Genomic DNA, 25,160 nt, shown 5'->3' on the forward strand with positions numbered 1-25,160 from the left:
AACAACATAGAAATGAGAATAGTTTAGTTGCAGTGCAATTATAATATAAAGAAAAAATACTCAAAATTAAAATATTAATATGTCTTTGTGAAGCTGGAAATGAAGGATATCATCAACAGTTATGCATACTGCAGGAATTGTGTGGGCAAGCTTCCTCAAACATAGCCTGAAGAATCACAAAACGCATTCCCAGGAATCCCATCTAAACTGGATACAGTTCTTATCTTGAAAGACAATGATAGTCAATGCCAGTTAGCACAGCACACCATAGCCTGGCATCCTGCTGCTCTCTGGCTCTTAATCTGTGAAGAAAAAACACTGTGGGTGGGAGAGAACAGGCTCTCTGAGCACAGCAGGACAGTTGGATTAACTCTGCCAGGGGCAAGGAGGGGACATCAACAGCATTTCTCAAAATATCTTTTCCCTTAATGCCTTAAGGTGAGAAAGGAAAGACTATTATCAAAGAAGAAGGGTGACAAAAGCCTGCAAATCAAACAGCATTTAAAAAAAGTCGTAGTCATCCATACCAAGCTAAGTAAATTCTCCTCACTAACTCAAAGTATCATGAAAAATTCCAGTCAGACAGCTTATAGCCTGCACTATTTGCGATAAATTCAAATAATCACTCCTGTTAGAGCATGCATATCTTCTCATGTAGATCCCTTTATCAAATGTTCAGTGCCAGCATGCTTGGACCAAGTTTTTGTGTAGATGAAAACCAAGAAGAAAGAGCTACACAAACCAGTATGAGTAGATGCCCAATGTAATAGTATTTTCTTGAATTGTCAAATCTTTGTGGAGTTTTTAAAATCTTGTCTAGCCAACCCCAAATTAAGAAGGCTGGTTTGGCCCTCCAAGCAAATTTCCTTTCCCTGTCCTGAAAGATCCAACTGATTTTAGCAAGAGTTGGGGTTTAAGAAAAGCACCAAAATAGACCCAGTCCTGGGCTAGGCAGAGTCCAGTATCCTGGTAGAGATGCAAATTGTCTCTCCCTGTTAATCACTGTGATCTTTTGATGAGCAGAGAGGGGACAATAATGCCCCTCCTCAGCTGATCTGCATGGGTGACAGCTCCACTGCATTCATGACAAAGTTAGGATATAAATTCAATAAATAATAAATAGTATTTCTCAATTTTCCTTTTAAATATTTTGTTATGTCTTATAAAGCAGTAAATATATATACAAGGGAAAATGTATGGATATCCCAATTTAAACTGGAAGCGCAACTGACAGGGGAGCAGACCGTAGTGGATAACATGCTTACATTAATTTGTATTTCCGCTTCTCTCTCATAAGGAAACCAGGGTGGCAAATTCACCAAGGTACTGAAGTGGTAAGCAGATTTAACAGACGATATTTGCTGGGTTGCGAACTGACACCAATCATCTAGATCATATTCTACCCATATTGAAGCAGCTTTGTTGGTTCATGGTGCTCTCTCAAGCTCAGTTCAAAGTGATGATGCTTAGCTGATGCCTACCCTTTAAAGCTACATTTCTTAGGACTCTCTGGACTGTCTTAACCCATACTAGTCCACCCAAACACTGAAACCTTCACCTGAGGTTCTCCAGCAAGACAAGACGAGTGAGGACGGGAGAGATAATATTTTCAGTTGTGACAACCTGCATCTGGCATGCAGGTTGCCACAACTGAAAACTTACTGGGACATTCATCTGTTCTCATTTTAGCACCAGGCAAACACTGTTGCATATGGTCTTCCCCTTTATTATAATTTATACGCTGGTTACTGTAGTTTTAGTGTTCTGATTATAGTTTTTTATCATCTATATTTAGCCTCTGTAAGAGCACTGTGTGTTGAAGCTTACAGAATATAAATTAAACAGTAAATAAGAGGTTGTCTGACATACATGTGATGGGAAAACACTCAGAACCTTTTAAGCCATATACCCACATTGTCTTGTGATTGCCACATATATTTCATTATATGATTCTTTCAGTGAAGAAATTTGGCCTTTGCTATCACATTTTCCTCTCCTTTGTCATTCACAACTCTCTCACAATTATTTTCAAGTTTTTTTTTCATCTTCCACTTAAAATCTGTTTTAACAGTATTATTCTTAACTTGGTTTTTTGGTTTAATACTTCTTTGCTGGCTCCATTTTAACTTATAATTGGCATTACTGCAGGTGCCACATAATACCTTTTCCATACCTATAATAACTCAATAGTTTAGTATGGCAACACCTGCACTTTGAAACTCACTGTACTCTTTTTGGGGCCTGCTAAAAACAGTCCTGTTTAGACAAGCCCACCCAGATGCTTAGAAAGCTGAAGCAATTTTAATCTGTTTTAATATTTTAACTTTTGTATGTTTTAATGTATGGTTGTGGATAACGCTCAATTTTTTTGCTTTATCTTTTTGTAAACCACTTTGAGGTTTTTACAATCGAGTGGTGTATAAATTCTATAAAATAAATAAATATCTATATTTTTGGGGTAGTATCTGGCTAAGTCATAGAGAAGACCCATTCAAATCAATGGACTTAAATTAGCCATCACTAAGTGGGGTCCATTGATTTAAATGAGTCTTCTGCTAGCATGAGTTCATCAGATACCACCCTTTATCTAAATGCAAACCTGTCAGACAGCTATTCAGGATTTAAGGATTTACAACAGACATTTCTCAGATTATTCCTTTCATTGGGTGGATATTGTAAATAGATCAACAAGGCCAGACTTACCCTGGGGTAGACTATTACAGGGTAGACCCAATAGAGAAAGTGACAGAAGGCAACTTGTTGCCATCTACAGCTTCCAGTCACAACCAATGCAACTTATTATCAAGAATCTGCAACCCATCCTGAAAATTATGGCTTTGGGAGATAGGCCTGATCTTGCTTACCAACAGCCTAATCTAAAACAGCTATTCACACATAGACCACATAATATAGGCCACATAATAGAGATACATAACCGAGGAACCAGAACTTGCAACAAACTAGTCATCAGTTCTTTCGCAACATAAGTAAAGAACCTTATAAATATTAGCACACAACATAAATGGTTCAATCACCTGCTCATCTTCCAATGTCACATATCCTGCTTTTTGCCAATGGACACTAATCTGACATAAGAAATGGCAATATTGATAAAGCAGAAGGAAAACATTTCAATCTAATGGGACACTATACCACTAAACTTAAGGCAGCTGTACTTTAACAAAGGAATTTCAGTTGCAGTTCATCAAGTTGTTCCAACTCTATTCATTTCGGTTTTAAATATAAACTGTAGCAGAGTACACAAACATTACTGTAACAGTTGTATTCATCAGGGAACTATAGGTCAGGGTACTAAACAGCTGTGGTTTAGGACACTAATCCAATATTGACATTAGAAGATGAAGAGAACATGACATGCTTCCACCAAAGAGAAAAATAATTAAATAATTAAAGCTCATTCCCAGTCAGGTTGGGATGGTGAACCAAGAGAAGGAGAAACCTCCCACAAATACTGTGTGTCTCAACAAGGATCCAGTGCTAGATTTAACCCATCTGCATGTTGACTGGTCATAAGAGAGAGGCTCTATATGCCTCAGAATCATGTCCTCCTTTCAAATTCTACACTTTGCACCAGCAGTAACTCTGTGCCAAAGGAGGGTAAACTCACACCATTGATAATATAAGAGATAAGATAACGCCCTCCATGCCCCACTCACAACATATTACCAATACCCCCACTCCTAAATATCATTATTCTTGTGAAGTATTTTTATTTTGTATTTCTATTCAGGCTCATTTGTGTTCTGTACTGTATTGTTTTTGGAAACACTTGGAATAACACACAGAGTCTGAGTGTGGCTTAAAAATGGCCACAACCTCATTGGAAACAACAATCCCAAAGTCTGGCATGGCACAGGAGAGACTCCCATTACTGGTCACAGTGGCCTGCAGGCCCAGTGTCCACACCCAGCCCACCTGCTAGGTGCCAACCATCAGGGAGATGACCAGCAATTCAGGGACACATCAGTGTTGGCCATCCCAGTGGTCGCTACTGTCAACTTGGGTGTGTAGTGGCAGCAGTGCCCAGAGATGGGGCTGGTGCCATAGTGCAACACCTCCCAAGACCTTTAGGGATGTTCCCCATTTCCTTCTTGGAGATCCTGCTCAATGCCTACCTGCCATCATTGTTGTAACAACAGAAGATTGGGAATTGTAAATGACACAATATGAATACAAGGTCCTTGCTCCAGGGAAGGTGAAAGCCACACATTCCTAAGGCTAGTAATGGATATAGGGAAAATTCCTTCCCAGCCCCCTTCAACTGGTGGCTAATGAACATCCAAAGCAAGGAATGAGAATTGAAGGAGGGTGGAAATGTCCAGACGTAGTGAAACAAACCATCTGCCTTTAAAAGCTAGGCACGGACCAGACTGTAAATTTCCTGTTTGGTCTGCTCTGCCTGTTCCCACACCCCAGGATCCAACATAGCCCCTGATGGGTTCCCACTGAACCCCATGTCAAGCTATAATGAAGTCAGAAGCTAGGGAGAGGAAGCGATGGGGGTTCTCCCCATTTGTGTGCACAGTGGCACACAAAGTGGTCCCATCTTTCAAGATGGAAAACTGGAACTTTATTTATTTTAGCCCATTCTGCCATTCTATTGGATTAGTGTGAACTTTGAAGTAACTTTGGGTATATTTGCCTCAGCAGTTGGGTTATGATTTGCTTTCCCCCATGAACCTAACCCTTTTTGAACTGTTCCAAACCCTTCATATATCAGTGCAAAAGACAAAATCAATGGGAGACACATATTTTAACAGGGAGCAAAAGTGTTTTGAAAAGGCACATGCACACACAGCTTTGCCAAAGCAGTAGTTTGTAGAACATGCAAATTTTTAAAAAGTGTTCTAATTAGAAATAATGCCTGTAACAATGTATTTTGAAAGAAGGCAACTACTCTTGAATCACTGCTGGATATGGACAGTTTTTATCTGGAAGAAATAAAAGACTAATAATTTATATGATAAAAAGCAAGAGGTAGGTATATTAATCTACAATATCTAAACAACTTTCCACACTATCTTTTCTTGTGCATAAAACAGGATACTGACATCATTAATTTGCCACAACATGGAAATAATTGGAATTATTTTTAATAATGAATCAGAAGAGTAGATGTGGAGTAAACTACCAGAAAACTATTATTTAAATTGTAATGCAGTATTTTTACATAACCTCTTGGGATTCTTTTTATGTATCCATATTTCTTGCATGAGCTGCAACATTAAACTAACTGACTGCTTTGTTTTAAAAGTAAATTAATTCTAAGCACTGTGAATTATGGGACAATTATTCAACTACACAGTACACATCCAATTTATAGAATTTTAGTGCAGTGTCTCATACATATTTTTGGCCTCTGTAAGAGACACTTACAGAGCAATCCTATGGCAACAGGGTGTGCATTAAGAAAATCCATTACACAACTACTGCAACTTTCTATGCCCAACCAGCTCAATGTAGCCAAAACAGGAAATGGGGGCAACTTTTCCTCCCCTAAGGACGCCCCTCTCCAGTTTCTCTCCCAATGACTTGGGTCTGCACTAAGAGACAGCCAAGGTGGTCTCTGGGCCTCTTCAGTAGCCTCAGCTTTTGTAGCTGCAATCAGGGCTTTGCCCTCCCAAGACAAGGTGGGAAAAGGCCTGCAAGGAAGGGAGTGTCTTCCAGGTCTCACAGCAAAATTTGAGGCTTATACTCCAGGGTTTGGAGTCCAAGGTGGAGGTTGTCCAGCATAAATGCGCCTCCCAGGTGGGGCTTGCCGGGGAGGTCTAGAGGTGCTGGGTAAGGAGAGGAATGCAGCACGTTAGGGGGCAAGTCTTGGGTGAAAGCCACTTTGCTGCGATGGGAGATGGGGATGTTCTGCAGCTTGAGGGCGTTGGAGGGGCGCGGGCCATGTCCACCATCCAATAGTTCCAGTTGCTGTTAGGTTTCAATGGGTCCTTGAGCTTCAAACTGAAGCAAGGGTTTTGGCAAATTGAATCCTTCCAGCTCTGACAGCTGTTGCTGGAAATGGGGAAGAGGGCCTAGATATCTGCAATGATCTGCTGCAAAGGCAGACTCTTCTCTGGGGTGTGCTAGATGACCAGGGTGATCATAGCCAAGAGTAGGGCAGCATCAAGTGCCAGCTGTACATTTTCTTCTTCTGCATCCTCAACAGGGTGGCCAGGCTTGGGCTGGCCAGGAGGCCTTTAGGAGGCTGCTGGAGGGAGTGCCTGAGGCAGGCACCTTGGGCCCTCTAGAAGGCCCATGCCAATGTAGGCCATGAGAAGCGGGGCTTGGTGAGAGTGGTGACACATCTATCCCCATAGAGCTTTCCACAGGGATACCAAAGGAAAGACTCAGCTCATGTGTAAATTATAAAGATAATAACAGAAATCCACGAAGGTAAGGCAAACCTTCAAAAATGCTAAGAAATGGATTTATTGAATCAATCTGGAACATTTTGTTATGTCTGACAAATTTCATATATGATGCAACTGTTTATCGCAGGCAATTGTTGGTCATTTTATGTCTCCTGCATGAGATAATTTCTCCTGGTGAGAGTTTTGGCTCATGCTTGAAATGAATCAGGAGTATTCTGGAGTACTTCAATATAGATTTCTCTGCACCTTTTGAGATTTGCTGCACTTTCTTAGATTGCTGGTGCTGCTGTTCTCCCCCCCCCCCCACACGAATATAGCACTATTAAACTGCAATCCTATAACTGCTCACATGAGAGTATCCCTACTGAACTCAATGGGATTTACTTCTGAGGATACAAGTATAGAATTGTGTGGTTAGGCAGCCAACTTTTTTTACTACTTTATGTTAAGAGGGATGCTGCCCAGCTTCAGAAGAGACTGAAAATGTTTAAAGATGATAAATGGTATGGAGGGCAAGTTCTCTAAGAACAAGAGATAAGAAAATGGGTTAAGAAATAGGGCAAGTGGTTTTTGTTGATGTCTGGAGATAATGTCTATCCATCACAAGAACCATGAAAGAAATTGCCCAAAGATGGGGCTGCATTCTAGGACAGAAAACAAAAACAGATTGGATAAACACCTGTCATGGATACCTTGGGTGTAGTTAATCCTGCCACAGGAAAAAAGGATGAATTAGGTAGCTTTCTAATATCTCAACTCTACAAGACAGTGATTGATCAATATGTTTATGTGTGAATTGCTAGAAAAGCAAAATCCACAATACATGTATTATAGGCCAGGGAAAGTAATGATTTGTGTTTGCTTATTGTCAGTACAGTGGTACCTTGGGTTAAGTACTTAATTCGTTCCGGAGGTCTGTTCTTAACCTGAAACTGTTCTTAACCTGAAGCACCACTTTAGCTAATGGGGCCTCCTGCTGCCGCCACGCCGCCAGAGCACGATTTCTGTTCTCATCCTGAAGCAAAGTTCTTAACCCGAGGTACTATTTCTGGGTTAGCGGAGTCTGTAACCTGAAGCGTATGTAACCTGAAGCATATGTAACCTGAGGTACCACTGTATTCAGAATACTGCCATATATATGCATTTTCAAATTCTTTCCTACTCAATTCTCCCCCCATCCTTTACTTTCTCTCACTTACTTAAATTCTGAATTCCTATTTCAAGTTTGATAACCTTTTCTCCATAATTTCCTCTCTCCTACTCAGTTTAACAACCCACCCAAATTCCTTTTCACGTAACTGCTTTGTTCCGTCCATTTTCTGCTTTGCTCCCTCCCACCTGGCTCAGCAATTTAATCTGAATTTGCAGCTCATTCTGCTCTGTAGCCAGCTTACGGGTGGGAAGAAAATGAGAAGAGAGGAAAGAATGAAACTGAAATGCTTCAAGGGATAGAAAAGACAGTAGAAATTGTGAGATGATCCACTGTGAAACATTATCAAAAGGAGCTAGTGCTCTTTTTTTTACTGCAGATTAACATATGAATGTGTCACTTTACTGTATAGATTATAATGTACAGTGGTTAGGCTCAGTTAGTTCAGCTTGCAAATAACCAGGAATTTTCATGAACTTTTCACCAATACTACTCCAAAAGGTGTAGTGAAAAAGTAGAAGGAAATGGTAAAAATTCCCCTATTTCTCTCCAAAGAAGTTTCCTAGATTTCTCACAATATGAAGTTTCTAATGCACTTAAATACAAATAACATATTGCCCTGAATATAAGCCTCACCTTCCCCCCCCAAAAAATTCTGACCATGAAAAGTTAAAGTGCGGCTTAAATTTGCAACGTGACAAAAATTGGCTTTTATGATATTGCTGCTGAAACAGACATACAGTAAAGCGGAATGGGTGTGAGCGCCTGCAGAATTTTAAGGGAGTGGCTTATATTCGGGTATTGTCTTTTTTTCTTTTCTCCCCTTGAATTTTAAAGGTGTGGCTTATATTCAGATGCGGCTTATATTCGGGCCAATACGGTATATTAAATATAAAGTGGTCAATTATATTTTGTTATATCTCTTGAGTATACAGTAATAAGGATGGTATTTTGCTGGATGGAAAGTCAAAAGGTGTATACAGTAAGGAATAAATAAGGAATCAACACCTTTAGAATGTGGTAATTTCTAAAGGTTGAATGTGTCAATTTCTTGCAGTTATGAATGCCATCCAAATCTCTTCATGTAAATTATGTGCACCCTGTAAAAAATAACTTTAAAAAGATAACTCTGCAGCTGTCATAATTATTAATAAAAATCTAACATTAAAAAAAATGCATTAACAGCATTCCATATTACTGCCAACTCAGGGCTGGCCTGCCCATGAGGCATAGTGAGGCAATTGTCCCAAGAGGCAGGCTGAAGACAACTGAGAAGGGTGGCAGATCCAGGCCCTGGGGATCACACCACTCACCGTCATCTGCACTTGTTGCCTGCCACCTCCTCCGTCTCCTCCACTTCTCCAGCTGAGGAGACCACCTCCATAAGGAACTCCTCACTATCCCATCCCAAGAGCTACAGCCTTGATGTTGCTCAAGCAGAGGAAGATAATTCAGTTCCCTGAATAGGTGACATACCTAAGATACTTTTGCCTACTATATGATTATGAACTGGAGTGGAATAGATTACTATTGGAGTACTATGACACCAAATACTGGGAAGGGGATGTCCCTTCATTAATGGGGAGACAGGTCGGTGTGAGTTTACATTTTGTTCTGGTGTAGACAAATATCTCTTCTATTTATAGGGACCAGTTCAAAAAGCACATAGTGTGCTTCACTGGCAAGAACAAAGGATTTATATATTTTAAAGATTTCCTTTCAAACACAGAATGTTCTCAATGCCAACATATGCTTAGATTTTGTGGCTCCTATAGTGGCAATTCATTATTAATTTTATAGGGAACGGTTCAGGTTTACTTTACTGAGAATTAGGATAGACCTATTTTTAAAAGCTTCACTGGCAATAAATAAAATAACTTCCAAGTTTCTATAGCAACCATCAAATCATATGTACAGTACATAGCATTACATTTTAAAAAACCCTCAGGTTGCACGTATAGAAATAAGTTAAATACAAAGTTGTCATACGAAATTATTGTTTTTCTTACAACACTGAAGTGAAAATTCACATTTCAGATAATGTCTTAAACTTACAAGATATGTAATTGTTCTACATGCTTTGTCAGAACACAAACAGATGTGCTGAGTACAAGATCAAGTTTTTTTTTTAAAGGTGGTTCTGTATCTTTGCCAACTGGAAGCCCCAGAGCAAATGACAGCAGCTGTAGTGCTCTTCTCTGGCAGCTGTTTCAATGACTTAGAATCACTGGAGCATAAGGACACCAGTTCATCTGCCAGCCCTACAGCAAGGTGGTGCGAGGCAAAACACAGCTGACCAGCTACATCCATGGTGCTCTGCTCCACAAAGGACTAGCATACAATGGAACAGAAGATGCAAGATACATATTTAGAAATAAAAGTTACCATTAATTGGGTCAGTACTGTTATTTCAATGTTACTCCTTATTCAAAAAGTTCTATAGATAAATTTATGAGCAGTAAATTCAAAAAGGGATTCATTTACTCCAGTTCATTATGCGCTGAATGAAGCAACAAATAATTTTGCCGTGTCTGTGGTATTATGTTTCTCATGCATTAGCGGTGCTAATTACTAGAAAAGTAATTCACTAGTTTAGATATTTGAATAACTTAGATATTAAGGCTGAAATCCTGCTGGCTATAGAACATACTTATTTTTTTCCTCTCCATTGCCTATTGATCTCAATGTAATACCAGGGTAGTAGACACTAAAGTACCTTTTCTGTTTAGTTCTTGGCACTGCATGCTGCTGATCCAGCAGAGGGAGAATGAAGGGAATTTACATACTCTATTTACACGGCATAAAATCCTACCTTCAGGCAGGTAATACTTTTAAACTTTCCTCTTCCTTACATAGCAAATTAGAAGTAATGTTTGAAATAAACCCAATGAAAAGTCCTTCTCTCTCGAGTGCAAAATAGTGCTATATTTCCCCCCGCTCTGAACATGTGCATCTCATTCACTGAAACTGGTTGCTATGGGTTGAATCATCATGAATACTAAAAGGTAACACACCACAGGAAGAAACAGACATGGACCTAATTAATCCCCTGTGCTAAACAAATCATCTTGGTAAACTGACCCAGAGATTAAGTGGGGAAGGGCTCAGTGGAAAAGTTTACAATAAAGGGGAAGAATCATGCATGCACTATTGGTATAGATGGAACTGCTATTTTACTGATTTACCGGTTGTGACACAAAGCTTTCAGTTCAGCAGCCATTCAAGAGGCCTTCATCTTCCCCAGCTGCAACAAAACATGTCTCTCCCACATTGGTCTCTACAGTTACAGCAGGCACTGCAACCTTCCAACAGTTTGACTTCACCCCAAAGGCACATTCCCTCATTGTCTTCTGCCACAGGCAGATACCAACAAGGTCAAAGCTCAAGTGCTTTAACCAAACTAGGATCACTCTGGATTGTCCAGAAAAGCTCAGGAAATGTAGGTGATTGTGTGCAACAGGAGAAGGCTGAACTTCTTGTTCTTTGCAAGGAACACACTAGCTTTTTCCTTCTCCCTGAAAGATTTGTTCTTCCATGCTGGATAAAACTACATACTGGTTCTGGAATACTGTTCCCATTTTCCATAAAATGGATTGTTACACAACACAACTGTCCATGTCATTTTGCATCTCAAATCTATTTTTTCAAGACATAGCATACTTCCTCTAGTCATGTCTGATATTGCTCCCCAGTTTGATTGCTTGACTTCAAAGCATTTTCACAACAATATGGTTTCAGGCACAGTACCTCCATGGTCTCCCAAGTCAGATGGCTGCCAACCAACCAGCTTGAAGTCTTAGATATCCACAGTCTAATGGGCTGGTGGAACATGGTGTCAAGGTCATCAAAAGAATGCTCAAGAAAGCAGAAGTGGGGACAAAAGGCTGTAGTCTCTTGAGAAATAACTCCTCAATCTTATAAGGTGATGACGGAAGAAGGAGAAACATACGAGAAACAGAAGAGATCTTCAATTGATTCTTAATCAGGGGTGAGAAATAGAGTTGGCTGCAGACTCAGCAATATCAGAAGAGCTTGCTGGTGATCAAAGTTATCAGGCAGCTGATGGGGACAGAAGTAAGCAGAAGCTGAAATGCTAACTATTTTGATTTGATTTCATAGAATTGTGGAGTTGGAAGGGACCACGAGGGTCACCTAGTCCAACCCCCTTCTTTTGCTCTTCATGGGACTAGAACGCATGACCCTGAGATTAAGAGTCCCACACTCTATGAATGGAGCTATAAATAAAGTTTATCTTATGTTTATGAACATCTGGAAATATGCAAGTTATTAATGTAAGAATAACACAGTTGTATCCATCAGCTTAGCAAGCAAATGGTTCAACATGTCATAGAAAATAATTACATTTTATTGCAGAAACTGGGGGGTGGGGGTGGAATTAACTGCCCCAGTAATAACTTATATATTTTATATGTGACTGCTGCTAACAGCAACCCATCTCTTCTTCCTGCAAATAAAGCAATACAGCTCTGCCTTGTTACCTAGCAACATAACATGTCACTGCTACTCTGGAAAAAAAAACTTGGTTTTGTGTCAAGAGAGCATTCATAAAGAACACTCCATTCAAATGTTCAGAAATTTATTTTTAAAATGAAAATAGTTTTGATAATTTGCATTTTTGAAACATCTTAAAAGATGCGATTCATAAAAGACACTAAGCAACAATGTCCAAATCTGAACCTCATTTTAACATATATGCTTCTTGGAACCATTTTAGGATAATGTGTATTTTAAAGGAGTCAATACAAGAGTCAGCACAAACATTATTCATATTATCAACTCTAAACAAAATGTGTGCCGTTGATTGCATATTTTAAATAGCTGCTTTACAGTATGCTAGCCCAGAGGAAGAAAGCTTGGGCCCTTTAGATGTTGCTGGATTCCAGCCCTAGTCAGTATGCCCAATAGCCAGGGATGATGGGACTTTTAGTTCAGCAAAATCTGGAGGTCTACAGTTCTCTCAGCCCTATGCTTAATTAAAATTCTCTGTGACAACTTTCAGAAGCCCATCAGATGTGGAAAATGAAATTGTGCTTAAATGTTTCCTGCACTGTGCTTCATCCCCATTTTTAATATTGCATTAGTTTTATGACTACACACTTTGGGGACCTCCACAACTTAGTCAAGCAAACCAGCCAACAAGCCTGTGGATAAACATATTATGCACCCCCTCCCAAGAAAAGGGATTATAAAATGCTTTGTGATCTCTAGAGATACTTAATTCCTAAAAACTAAATCCTATCACAAATATCCAGAGCAGCTACAAGAGCTCATTCAGGCAGTTAATCATCTTTAAGGAGTGGGGATGACCTTTTTGTTCTTCCTGCACAATGAATTAATAAGCAGTTCTTAACCAAAGAGAGACATGGTGTAAGTGACTCTAGAACTGTTCTGTCAAGCAGATCTGCAATCATGTACAATAAAGTCAAAGAATAAAGTCAACTTTCTGGCAGAATTTCATTAGCAGACATTAGGGTGGAAACATGTCAGAGACATATAGCAAAGATATTCTGGAACTTGTGAGAATGAACAATCCAAGCCAGCTCACAAGAGAGTTATTTAAATGAGTGGAAGGGTGCTTTAAAATGGCTGCCCATGCCCCAGACTCTAAACCAAAAGTTGCCATTACTTTCCCAAACCAACTTTGTGTTTAATTCACTTTACCAACCTCCTGCCTTTAAGATCTGTTACTATTGGAAAAGCCATTATTTAATAGCAATAGTGTGAAGATTAACCATTTCTGAATGCACATATGACCCCTTTATTGTTACCATGTGTCATAAATAATATAAGGATTTTATAGGTTTATTTAATACCTTTGAGACTATCTGCACAACGTATGGTATCCTGACTTCCTACTATACTGATCCCAGGGAAATAAAAATAGCCTTGCGGACTGGCTAAAGGGGAAACGAGACATTACTTTGAGCATCAATTGAAATATAGATCTTAGGTCCAGTTCATCTGTATGGAACAACATAAAATATGTATCAGGCATCACAAAGTTTCACACGCTCTCTAAGGCATTCTTTCTTTAACTAAAGTTTTAAGTAGAAGCAATACAAAGAACTGTGAAGGTCAGATCTGGAATATATTAATTTGGATGGCAGGCATAGCATACATAGCGGTACATCTACATTTCGTTCCCTGCAAGTAAACTAGGGAGAAACTAGGCTTTATTTCACCTGGGCCAAAGACCCAGTCTGGCACACACCCATACCCCAAGCATTTGTGTACACACATGCAGGCTGGGAGCTTCAATGGCACCCCTCTGGAGGCTTCACCTGGAAAAAAAAGTCTAGCCCCCCTGTAGCTATGGCACTGCTTCAGATGAGAGACAAAACTCAAAATCATCTTTAAAAAGTACTAGTAGAATGCCCTCATTTTATCTACTATGCTGAGTCCATAATGATTCTTGAAACCAGGTAAATGGTACACTCTTGGGAGCTTATGTAAATAACCCCAAATAACTGTACACTTTAGGAATCTAATGCCTGTGAAAGCATTCTAGATATGCCTCTGTTTTCTGAGCTCTGAAAACAAAGTTGACCATGCCTGCCAAATAAGAAGCACAGTGTTTATGATATAGGCTTGATTCACATGCCCACATGGAGACGAGATGTGGACTGAATAGATCTAGGCTGAGGCTTAATCATTTGTTATATTTACAATTATGTTTTCAGCCCACTGAGGCCCTCAAGGTGATTCATGTAAGAATCTTTAGCAGTTCAATAACTACAATATACACAGAAGTCCTCAGAAATGCAACACTGAAAGTTTAGAGGGCACACTGGTCCAGAAGCTAAACAAGAACTTTATTGTCTCTCTCCATCAAGAACAGGTAGTAGATGGTAACTCCTGATGCCACCCACATACGACTTAAGTCCAATGTCACCTAGTCACTATACTATATAATGACACTATCACACAACTACAGTCACGAGCAATTGTACAGCCCACACCGGGGGTCCAAAATGAAACTCAGCATAACAATCCTGCTGGAATAAGATTTTACAAGGACCATTCTAAAGGACCCGACAGAACAAGACAGCCTGAGTCGAGCACCAAGTGATGCAGACATGTTACTAGATCACTATTACCCACTGCCTTCCAGGACATCTTCAGAAGAGAAAAAAGCTAAGGAGTAAACCCTACACAAATCCAGAGTTGAGTCCCTAAGATGGTTGGATGATGTCTTGTAAACCTCCTTCCAGCAACTACTGCAGCCAAGTTGGTGCCAAATACATTGCTCTGCTTTCCTTTGGACCATATTAGCAAGGCCAAGAGGGAAGTCTTGTCATCTGGGAAGCCCAGAACCTCCATACACACTAGAGGCTTGTGCCCCAGAGATGTCACTTTGGTGCTACTAACGCAGCAAAACATTCCAGCTGAACTATTTAAAATTTTAAAAGATGATGCTGTTAATGTGCTACACTCAATATGCCAGCAAGTCTGGAAAACTCAGCAGTGGCCAGAGGACTGGAGAAGATCAGTGTACATCCCAATCCCAAAGAAGGGCAGTGCCAAATAATGTTCCAACTACCACACAATTGCACTCATTTCACACGCTAGCAAAGTTATGCTTAAAATTCTACAAAGAAGGCTTAAGCAATATGTGGACTGAGAACTCCCAGAAGTGCAAGCTGGATTTCAAATGGGCAGAGGAACCAGAGACCAAATTGCAAACATGCGCTGGATTATGGAGAAAGCTAGAGAGTTCCAGAAAAACATCTACTTCTGCTTCATTGACTACGCAAAAGCATTTGACTGCGTCGACCACAACACACTATGGCAAGTTCTTAAAGAAATGGGAGTGCCTGATCACCTCATCTGTCTCCTAAGAAATCTCTATGTGGGACAAGAAGCTACAGTTAGAACTGGATATGGAACAACTGATTGGTTCAAAATTGGGAAAGGAGTACGACAAGGCTGTATATTGTTTCCCTGCTTATTTAACTTATATGCAGAATTCATCATGCGAAAGCCTGGACAGGATGAATCCCAAGCCAGAATTAAGATTGCTGGAAGAAATATCAACAACCTCAGATATGCAGATGACACAACTTTGCTGGCAGAAAGTGAGGAGGAATTAAAGAACCTCTTAATGCGGATGAAAGAGGAGAGCGCAAAATATGGTCTGAAGCTCAACATCAAAAAAACTAAGATCATGACTGGGCCCATCACCTCCTGGCAAATAGAAGGGGAAGAGCTGGAAGCAGTGAGAGATTTTACTTTCTTGGGCTCCATGATCACTGCAAATGGTGACAGCAGTCACGAAATTAAAAGACACCTGTTTCTTGGGAGAAAAGCAATAACAAACCTAGACAGCATCTTAAAAAGAAGAGACATTACCTTGCTGACAAAGGTACGTATAGTTAAAGCTATGGTTTTCCCAGTAGTGATGAATGGAAGTGAGAGCTGGACCATAAAGAAGGCTGATCGCCGAAGAATTGATACTTTTGAATTATGGTGCTGGAGGAGACTCTTGAGAGTCCCGTGGACTGCAAGAAGATCAAACCTATCCATTCTGAAGGAAATCAGCCCTGAGTGCTCACTGGAAGGACAGATCCTGAAGCTGAGGCTCCAATATTTTGGCCACCTCATGAGAAGAGAAGACTCCCTGGAAAAGACCCTGATGCTGGGAAAGATGGAGGGCACAAGGAGAAGAGGACGAGATGGTTGGACAGTGTTCTTGAAGCTACCAACATGAGTTTGACCAAACTGCGGGAGGCAGTGGAAGACAGGAGTGCCTGGCGTGTTGTGGTCCGTGGGATCACAAAGAGTCAGACACGACTAAACGACTAAACAACAACAACAATGCAGCAAAAACAAAATGGGAGGCAGCAGTTACAAGTTACCTGTCTCTGCAGCCACAGCAGGCGCTGTGATTCTCCAGCGGGTTGACTTCACTCCCAGAGGTGCCAACAACAACTAGATCACCAGAAAATGCCAGTATGATTCCCCCAGTCATTATCATCAAGACTTCCAAGAACTAAGAGCTGTTGACCCTATCTGCCTAAGAAAGTTTGAGACTTAACTTGCTGCCCAATTTTATTATGTAAAATACTTTGAGAAGTCTTTGCTAAAAAGTGGTACATATTCCAAATAAATAAAAATTCAGCTCACCCAATGTACATTTAATATTCTCCCACAAAGCTCTCCAAGGGGGTAGGCAACTGGTATAGTAAATAGCGGCCAATTTGGGACTTTTTAGTTTAGAGAAAAGGCGAGTAAGTGGTGGTATGACAAACGTTTGTAAAATTATGCATGGCATGGAGAAAATGGATTTTAAAAAAGGTTTTCTCCCTCTCTCATGATGCTAGAACTCATGGGCACCCAATGATGCTGTCCAAAGTGGCTGGGGCAACCCAGTCAGATGGGTGGCGTACAAGTTATTATCATTATTAGCTGAATGTTGGAAGACTCAAGACAGATAAAAGAAGCTACTTTGTCATGCAGCACCTAGTTAAACTATGGAACTTGCTCCCACAGGAGGCAGTGATGGGCACCAGTTTGGATGGCTTTAAAAGAGGATGGGGCAACATGGAGGATAAGGCTATCAATGGCTACTAGCCATGGCTCCACAGTTGGAAGCAACAATGCTTCTTAATACAATTACTGGCAACCACAGGAGTAGGGAGTGCTCTTGTGCTCGAGCCCTGCTTACAGGTTTCCCACAGGAATCTGGTCGAGCATTTTGGGAACAGGATGCTGGACTAGATGGGCCATTGCCCTGATTCAGCCGGCTATTCTTATATTCTTATTGTAGATAATTAGTAAGCATCCATTGCCTAGGCAGTAAATAGGGAAATCATACAGCAGTACGCAAGCAGCCTTTTTAGTTTCCTATAGCAATATTTGAGAAAGCTGAAGCAGTTAGTTAAATGTACATACAGACCCTACAGGCATTTTCTAAAGGGCTAATAGCTCACAGTCCAAGGGCATACACTTCTCAAATGGGAACACGAATATGATGAATGCTCAAGGACCAATCTTGATTAATTCTGTTCATATTTCCAGAAACCAAACTAACAAAATGCCAAATCAAATATAACTGAAATAAAAATTAATACGAAATGGCTAATCAAAGGACCAAGAGTTCAGTTCATATCAGATAAACAATACGTCTGTTATAACTGTTTTATCGTTAATTATTAATGTCACTGATTTTTAAAACGAATTAGAACTCAAAACTGTCCTATCATCTTACAGAGTAATCCTAATTGTGTTTTCTTATAAGATTATTTGAGGTCAATGGGGCTTATTCCCTAGTAAGTATCTTCAGCTTTGCAGCCTTAATGGTCTTGATTCATTAACAGTAACTGCAATCCTAAGCCCTCATGTTGATGAAATGGTACAGTGGGCAGGGGAGTTTACAGTTCTCCTACCCACAGTAACAGGTAGAAAGTCCCACAACAGGGAGTTTTGAGAGCAGAACACCAGCTGTTTTGGATCGACTAGATCCAAAACCTTAAATATCACACAAAGGGCCTGATTCTCAGGACCCTTAACCCTGCCAGCCTGAAGTTGACATGGTGAAAAAGGAAGAGGAAGAAAACACCAACTACCACCAGCAGGGCATGCCTATGTGGCAATGGACCTGCTGCCCCATTCCTCCCCAATCCCAGTGGATGGCTCTGTCACAGTGCTTTCTGTCTTCATTACTTGCAATACACAATTCTTATAACTAAACATACATGGTAGGAGAATGGGTCAAGTATACCTATGCTGTGAGCTGTGGTCAAGGAAGTTCATATGGCATTATTAGATAGAATTTTCCCAAATTCATATTATTATTTCACTTTTGCTTTCTGAGCCGAATATGTTAACACAGTGGAGCAATCAGATGCCAACAAGTTCCCGGGTGCATTTGCAGCCTGAATTACAGCAACAAGGAAGTGCAAAATCACTTGTAACCATTTCACTAACATTGACCTAGTTCTTCTCTCCCTTTCCAAAAATACAAAGACAGGTTTTCCCCAAGGCATTTTGGGGCCTGAGGTGCAAAACCTAATAGTACTAAGGCTTATCTAGGGAAAAATATAATAATACCTTAAGTAGCCAAAGATGCCTTGCACTTCCTTATGACAGGGATGGCCCTAATTGCTGTTATTTAATATGTAGCTCATAATGTTATTTAATATGTAGCTATGTAACAAGATACTTTGGGGTTGATTATACCTTGTTGTTGTTGTTGTTGTTGTTGTTGTTGTTGTTGTTGTTACCTAGCTCTGTACTTTAAGTAAGCAAACAGGAGCTGTTGTTAAACTGATTCAATGTCTGGAAGGTGGATATGGGTTTACAAACTAAAACTGAATCAAGATGACATGAAATTATGCTTGGTGAAGGGCCAAGTGCTTCAGGACTATGCAATCTGCTATTGGTGGTATATTTGTTGCTCTACTGGAGCAGCTCAACCATTTAGATTTCCTTCAAAACCCACCGCTGCTGTTGAATAAGCAGCAGTATGCAGTGTTGTTTAAATACATTTATCTGATTCTTCAGCTGTGTCCCTTTGCTAAAAGCCAGGCCTTATAAAAGTTATCCATGCCAGTTACCTATGTCTCTGAAATTTCAAGGAGTGACTACTGTAGTATTCTGTGTGAAGAGCTGCCCTTGAAAATAGTTTAGAATCTACAGCTGGTGCAGAATCCCAAAGGCTGCCCACTGGTGGGAACTGGCAAATGAAGCACATTGTGTCAACTGCACTTGCTGCCAATGAGCTTCCAGACCCTATTTAAGGTGTATGTTCTTACCTGTAAACCCTTCATGGCCCCAGACTGAAATATTTTAGAAAGCTTCTGTCTCTGTATGAACTGTTTCACCTTTCAGGATATTTGTGGAGCATAGAGGGCAAGCCTAGTTTCGTGTAATGACTTCCCCTCAGTGTTGAGCCTGCTTGGTTGCAAGTCCCAACAGTTCAAGAAAGCCTTTGGTTAGAAGTTGTAGGTTTTACTGTTTAGAATTTAAGTGTTAATTTTGTTATATTATTTTAAATTACTTTGAAGAGATGTTCTGACTGAGCTGCCACAAGCAGTTTTGAAAGATGGAAGAGAAATATTTTAAGTAAGGGATCTGCCTGAAATTTAAGATATGCATTGGGGGTCCTTTTCCAGGTGCCCCACCTTTAGGGCCTGATATTCAGAGACTTTGGGGACTGGAGATCCAACCATTATGATCAGTAGTTTTGATAGCCTTATCTTCCATGAATTTTTCGAATCCATGAATTTGTCTAATCATTTGGAAATGACCTGATCCATCCAGATTGGTGGCGACCTCTACATCTTCTGGGAGTGAATTCCATAATTTAACTATATGCTATGTGAAGAAGTTCCTCCTTTTGTCCTTCCAGAATCTTCCAATATTCAGCATCACTATTATGAGAAAGGGAGAAAAACTCCCTTCCATCCACTTCCTCACACCACTTATACACCTCTAACATGTCTGCTCTTACTAAACTTTTTTTTTCTGAACTAAAAGGCAGCAAATGTTTTAATCCTTTCCTCATAGGGGAATTACTCCAATGCCTTGATCATTTTGTTTCCAATTTTCTGAACTTTTCAGCTCCACAATACACTTTTTCAGGTGAGATGACCACAAATATACATAATACGATGACTGTTCCAAATATGATTGCACCACAGGTTTGTATAGTGGCATTATGATATTGGCAGTTTAATTTTCAAACGCCTTCTTAATTCATTCCTAGGATGCGACATCATTGCTGCTGCACATTGAGTCAACATCTTCATTAAGCTATCCACTATGGCCCCGAGGTCTCACCCCTGGCCAGTTATCACAGTTCAGATCTCATTACTGCACATGTGAAATAATGATTCCCCCCCCATGCATTATATTATGTTTTTATTGTATTATATTATGCTTTTATTGTATCACAAGCGCATTGAACTGTAATTTTACTGCCCATTCACCTGGTTGGAGAGATCCTTTTGAAACTACTCACAACCTTTTGGTTGGTTGGTTGGTTAGTTGGTCGGTTTGAATGATTTGGTATCATCAACAAATTTAGTCAGCTTGCTGCTCATCCCTAACTCTAGGTCATTTAAGAACAAGCTAAAAAGCATAGGTCCTAATACTAATCTTCAGGGGACTCACTTTTCACATTCCTCCATTGCAAAACTGTTCCTATTCTCTGATAACTATTCTTTAACTAGTTACTGTTCCATAAAAGGACCTGCCCCACTTATCCCATAACTGCTACTCAGGCGTCTTCAGTGAGGAACTTTGTCAAAAAAAATTGAAAAGCCAAGTGCTCAGTGTTTACTGGGAAGAAGCAGAAGGTGGTTGGTGTCTTCAGGTTGATTTAAATTACAGTTAGCATTTTATCTATAAACAACCTCAGATTCAGCACTAACCATGAAATGCTGAGAATTCCTATAGCTTCAGCTCTGAGATTGGTATTACCACCTTTCCATTCTGCGCCACTTGTAATTTTTATTCTACCTCTCCCAATACATCCTACTGGCTATTTATTTATTGAAGAAATTTATTAGGCACCATACAATTTACAGTATCTATCCATGGTGACTTACATCCTCAGATATAGCACTATATAATCATAATAGCAACAACAAAAACATTGCAAAACATTAATTGATACATTTCAATATATCATGCCAGTGTCTGTAACTCCCAAGATTGGTCTAAACTGGACTGCCACTGAAGATGACTTGGAAGCTTTAGTGATTCACAAGGCAGCTGTACATTCCTTTTTTTGTTTCTGGAATATGGACATATATTGCACCCATGAGATTCTGGGCATAATTCAAGGTGCTGACTTTAACCTTTCAACCCATGTGCAGTCTGGGACACTCATATCGTAAGGACCATCTCAAAAAGTATCTGCTGTTCCTATGAGACATGTCCAGACAATGGCTTTTTAGGGGACTGAGATTTTTAAATAATAACCCCAAAGCTTTGGATAACTGTGATTAAGAATTACTTTAGACTTGCTGAATCAGGCCAATGGCCCATTTAGTCCAGAATCCAGTTCTCACAGCAGCCAAGATGCCCATGGGAAGCCCAAATGCAGGACCAGAGTGCAATAAATAGCACTCTACTTGCTTGTGATTTCTAGCACCTGGCATTCCGAAGCATACTGCCTCTGAGAGTAGCTTTAATAGCTTTAATGGGTAAACTGGTAAGTCATAACCTAAAATTTCATTATGATACTTTTTGATCTAGAGGTAGGTCCAAAAGATACAAAACCTATGAGATCTGCTAAAATTGCATCACCAGCATTTGTCTTTCACTTGCATATGCATTTGACTCCTTTTCGGTTTTAACAATTTGTACAAAATATCTTCAAAGTTCATACACAGGGTGGACTTTTTCCATTTCCATGTTGCCTGTACGATACTTTTCATAAAATCAGTTTCTCATTTAGTCTGTCAGAAATGTCTTATGGTGTTTAAATCTGCTAACATCTTATTTTATTTTCTGAGAGTTCTCAGTTTCAAGGTTTAAGACTTTACTGTTAATAGTTGTGATGTTACTGCTTAAAAAAAAAATCTCACTGACTGAATGATTCTACGTATTCCAGAGCCTAGTTTTATGCCAATGTAAGGACAGTGAATGGGCTTGTTGAAGGTGCAATTTGTGAGCTGCAACTTTACAAAGTTCAGCAATCTCTACTAGTGAAAATCGCATCCATTTCTGAGGATATTATGCTGATAAAGTATTCTAGATATTAGACTTCCTCTCTTGCCCTGGTTGTTTTAATAGTCAGACTGCAACCCCTTATCTACCACTTCATTTTATCCCGGGTTTTGTTTTGTTTTTAAAGTTGGGGAGATGAAATTATAACTGATTTTTTAAAGTATTTCTCTTATATACCTTCTGAACCCTAATGAATATATAATGCATGAACTAATATAACAGTTCATTTAAAAACTCCTCTTGTGACTAAACTGGCCTATTTAAATAGCAAAAGTACATGCCCTTCCTTTTTACCAATCAAAATGAGTCAGACATGTCATTTGCATTAATTACTTCAGGGCTCTCATTCAGCAACAACTTAACAAGGTTATCTTTATTCGTGCAACAGGTTTGAATAATAAGCTTAATAAAAATACTCACATGTGAACAGTTAAAACACTGGTCTGCAAGATCACAGCCAGTGTGTATTTACATATATCTAAGGGGAGAGAGAGCTAAACTTCTCCCTGACAAGCTGCACCAAATAGCATCCACTAAAATAACTAAGTCTCCATTTTATAGCTTCATTAAAATCTTTATGTTGCCATTAGGATGGAGTTTTACTACATGGAGATAATTAAACATTGCAGGATCAAGATTTCCTGCTCTGAAAAGAAAAGCCCTTTTGCTCTTTAAAAACCCTTGGACTTATATAGAAATCAACAGAAAAACCAAAGAACTACTCTTGTGACAAAGTCTTGTTCCCTCAGCACACCTGATAATGCAGATTAGGCCAATAAGGATTATAATCATAGATCCAAAATAGGTGTTGCCCACTGTGTCCAAAGGATAACTTCAAGGTTGATTAATGGCTTCTTGGCAAATAATAGTAGAAAATCTTTCCAAGGAACAATGGCATCAATTTAGTATTATATTGCCAAAGCTAAATATTAAGGTTTAGAAGGTTTAGATACTGGCCACATTACTACTAGATAAATCATGACTTCATGCACACTGAAACACCTTATCACCAGCTTTCTAAAATCACCCACTTCCCCAGACATGGGCAAAGGTGGCAATTTGTTTCAGCATTCAGGTGTAAATACACATAAACCTATATGCTAAAATTCTCAGAGCTATGTGGTCTACAGTTAGGTTTGTATAAAACATCTAAGACTGTTTTGTTCATTGTATTACTCCCACTATGTTACAGACTTTTGTGTGAGAAAAGCATGTCTGAAGCGCAGCATGAGTATTTGTTGGGAGTACAGCTTGCAATAAAATAACAACTGCTGCACACTTCACAGATGATGACGTACATTTTCCCCTAGGAAATATATATGTACGTATACACCTACAGTCATGCAGGAGTAAGATACTGAGTAGCCAACCAGCTCAATAACTACTTATCCTAACAGAATCTCATTGAAATAAATGAAACTGCACCACTGTCAAGCAATTGTTTTTAAGGCCTAAGAGAATGCTACCTGTATAAGTATGTTGTCACATGGTAGCATTCCAGTCAGATATGGCAGGAATAAAGGTTTGCACGTTGTTTCCATCTCCTCTGTGTCCAGTTCATTCAAAAGGCGGGCCAAAATACAAAATATTTAATGGATGGCATTTAAAATGTCATTTTTTTTATGTTATAGATGAAAGGATGCTTTCAATCAGCAGGTGTGCCAAACCTGAGAAGAGGCAGTCAAGCCCCTTTCTTTGAGAATATCTGAACAGAAAGGACGAAAAGAGCCTCTCTGCAAACCCGAGACCCTATCGCCCTCCACTCCTTGACAAGTTTGAGACCACAGCGAATGTTATCAAGCCCCCCTGTGCAATATAAACGCTGACACAACCTCCAAACAAAACCAAAAAAAGCAGTTGCAGGCTTCGCACGCTGCGTTATTGCTCTCCAGGGTGTATCGCTGGAAAGTACATGCCCACTTTTAATCACTGCTTAAAAATACATGGAGTGAGCGCACTGGAGATGAAGCGTTCCCGGTCCCCCTCCCCCAGCAGCACTCAGAGGCGAGGAAAAACTCGCCGCCCGCCACACGACAGGACCACTTCCACCAGGCGCTCCTTAGAACTACATGGCAGGCGAGGCACATCTCTCTCCTGCTCCCTCTTTGTCTCTCTGCAATTTTTTTTTCTTTCCGTTTAAAAAGGCTATTTTTAGGCACCGGCGACATTCCTAAAGACTGCTTGTTTTCTGGAGGGGGGGGAAATGAGGGACGGAGGGAAGCTGCCCTTCTGAGGTGATGTCCACTCCACTGTGGCACAGCGCAGAGCCTGAAGAGCGAAGCGAGGCAGGGGCGGCCAGACAGACCCGAGCGACGAAGGCTCCTTCTCGCTCGGCACCTCCTTACCCTTTCGTCCAACCTGCAGCCTAAGAGCGGGAGCCCCCCTCGGCTGCCCGAGGCAGGGACCGTCCTTGGCTGAGCCCGGACCCTCCTCCTCCCGAGCCATCCCCTCACACAGCGACTCGCTTACTCATCAGTTCCCCGGCCGGGCGGTCGGTCGGTCTCACCTAGGCGCAGCGAAGCGGCGGCCGCGACGGTGGCGAGGCGAAGCTAACGCGGCGGCGGCGGGCAGGCGGGGGCTGCGAGCCAAGCCGGGGATATTTATATTCTGCAGCGTTTATCCCTCTCCTTTGTGCATCTTCCTTCCCCGCCGTGTGGCGAACGAGGCAGGGACGCCGCAGCGGAACCGAGCCGAGCGCAGCGCAGCTGAGCGGTTCCCTCCCTTGCCTGCCTGCCTCCCCCCCCCCCATCCATCCAGCCGCCGGCACCGCCGAGCGAGGGAGGGACAGAGGGCGAGAGGGAGCGAGGGAGGGGAGCGCGCGCCCCCCGCCTCCCATCCCCCGCCGGTGCCGCCGCCGCCTCTCCCCCTTTTCCCGCGCTCCCGGCCGCGTGCTCGTGCCGGGGTGGAAAAGCGGCTGCCGCCGCCGCAGC

At 40.8% G+C, this 25,160-nt stretch overlaps 1 protein-coding gene across 20 annotated transcripts in view; it reads right to left on the bottom strand.

Moving 5' to 3' along the window:
* Positions 1 to 25,160, bottom strand: part of ANKS1B (ankyrin repeat and sterile alpha motif domain containing 1B) — a 330,248-nt gene that overhangs the window by 42,979 nt on the left and 262,109 nt on the right. The window contains exon 1 of one of the 20 annotated variants that reach the window (XM_083573566.1): positions 24,737 to 25,035. The exons of 18 other annotated variants lie outside the window; for them this stretch is intronic. The gene's annotated coding sequence lies outside the window, so the exon portion shown is untranslated. Of the gene's footprint in view, positions 1 to 24,699; positions 25,036 to 25,160 lie in introns of those variants that run through there. One more of the 20 variants, XM_083573569.1, reaches the window with a different exon arrangement.

This window comes from Podarcis filfolensis, assembly GCF_964270895.1.
Source record: "Podarcis filfolensis genome assembly, chromosome: 10".
Classification (NCBI taxonomy): Eukaryota; Metazoa; Chordata; class Lepidosauria; order Squamata; family Lacertidae; genus Podarcis; species Podarcis filfolensis.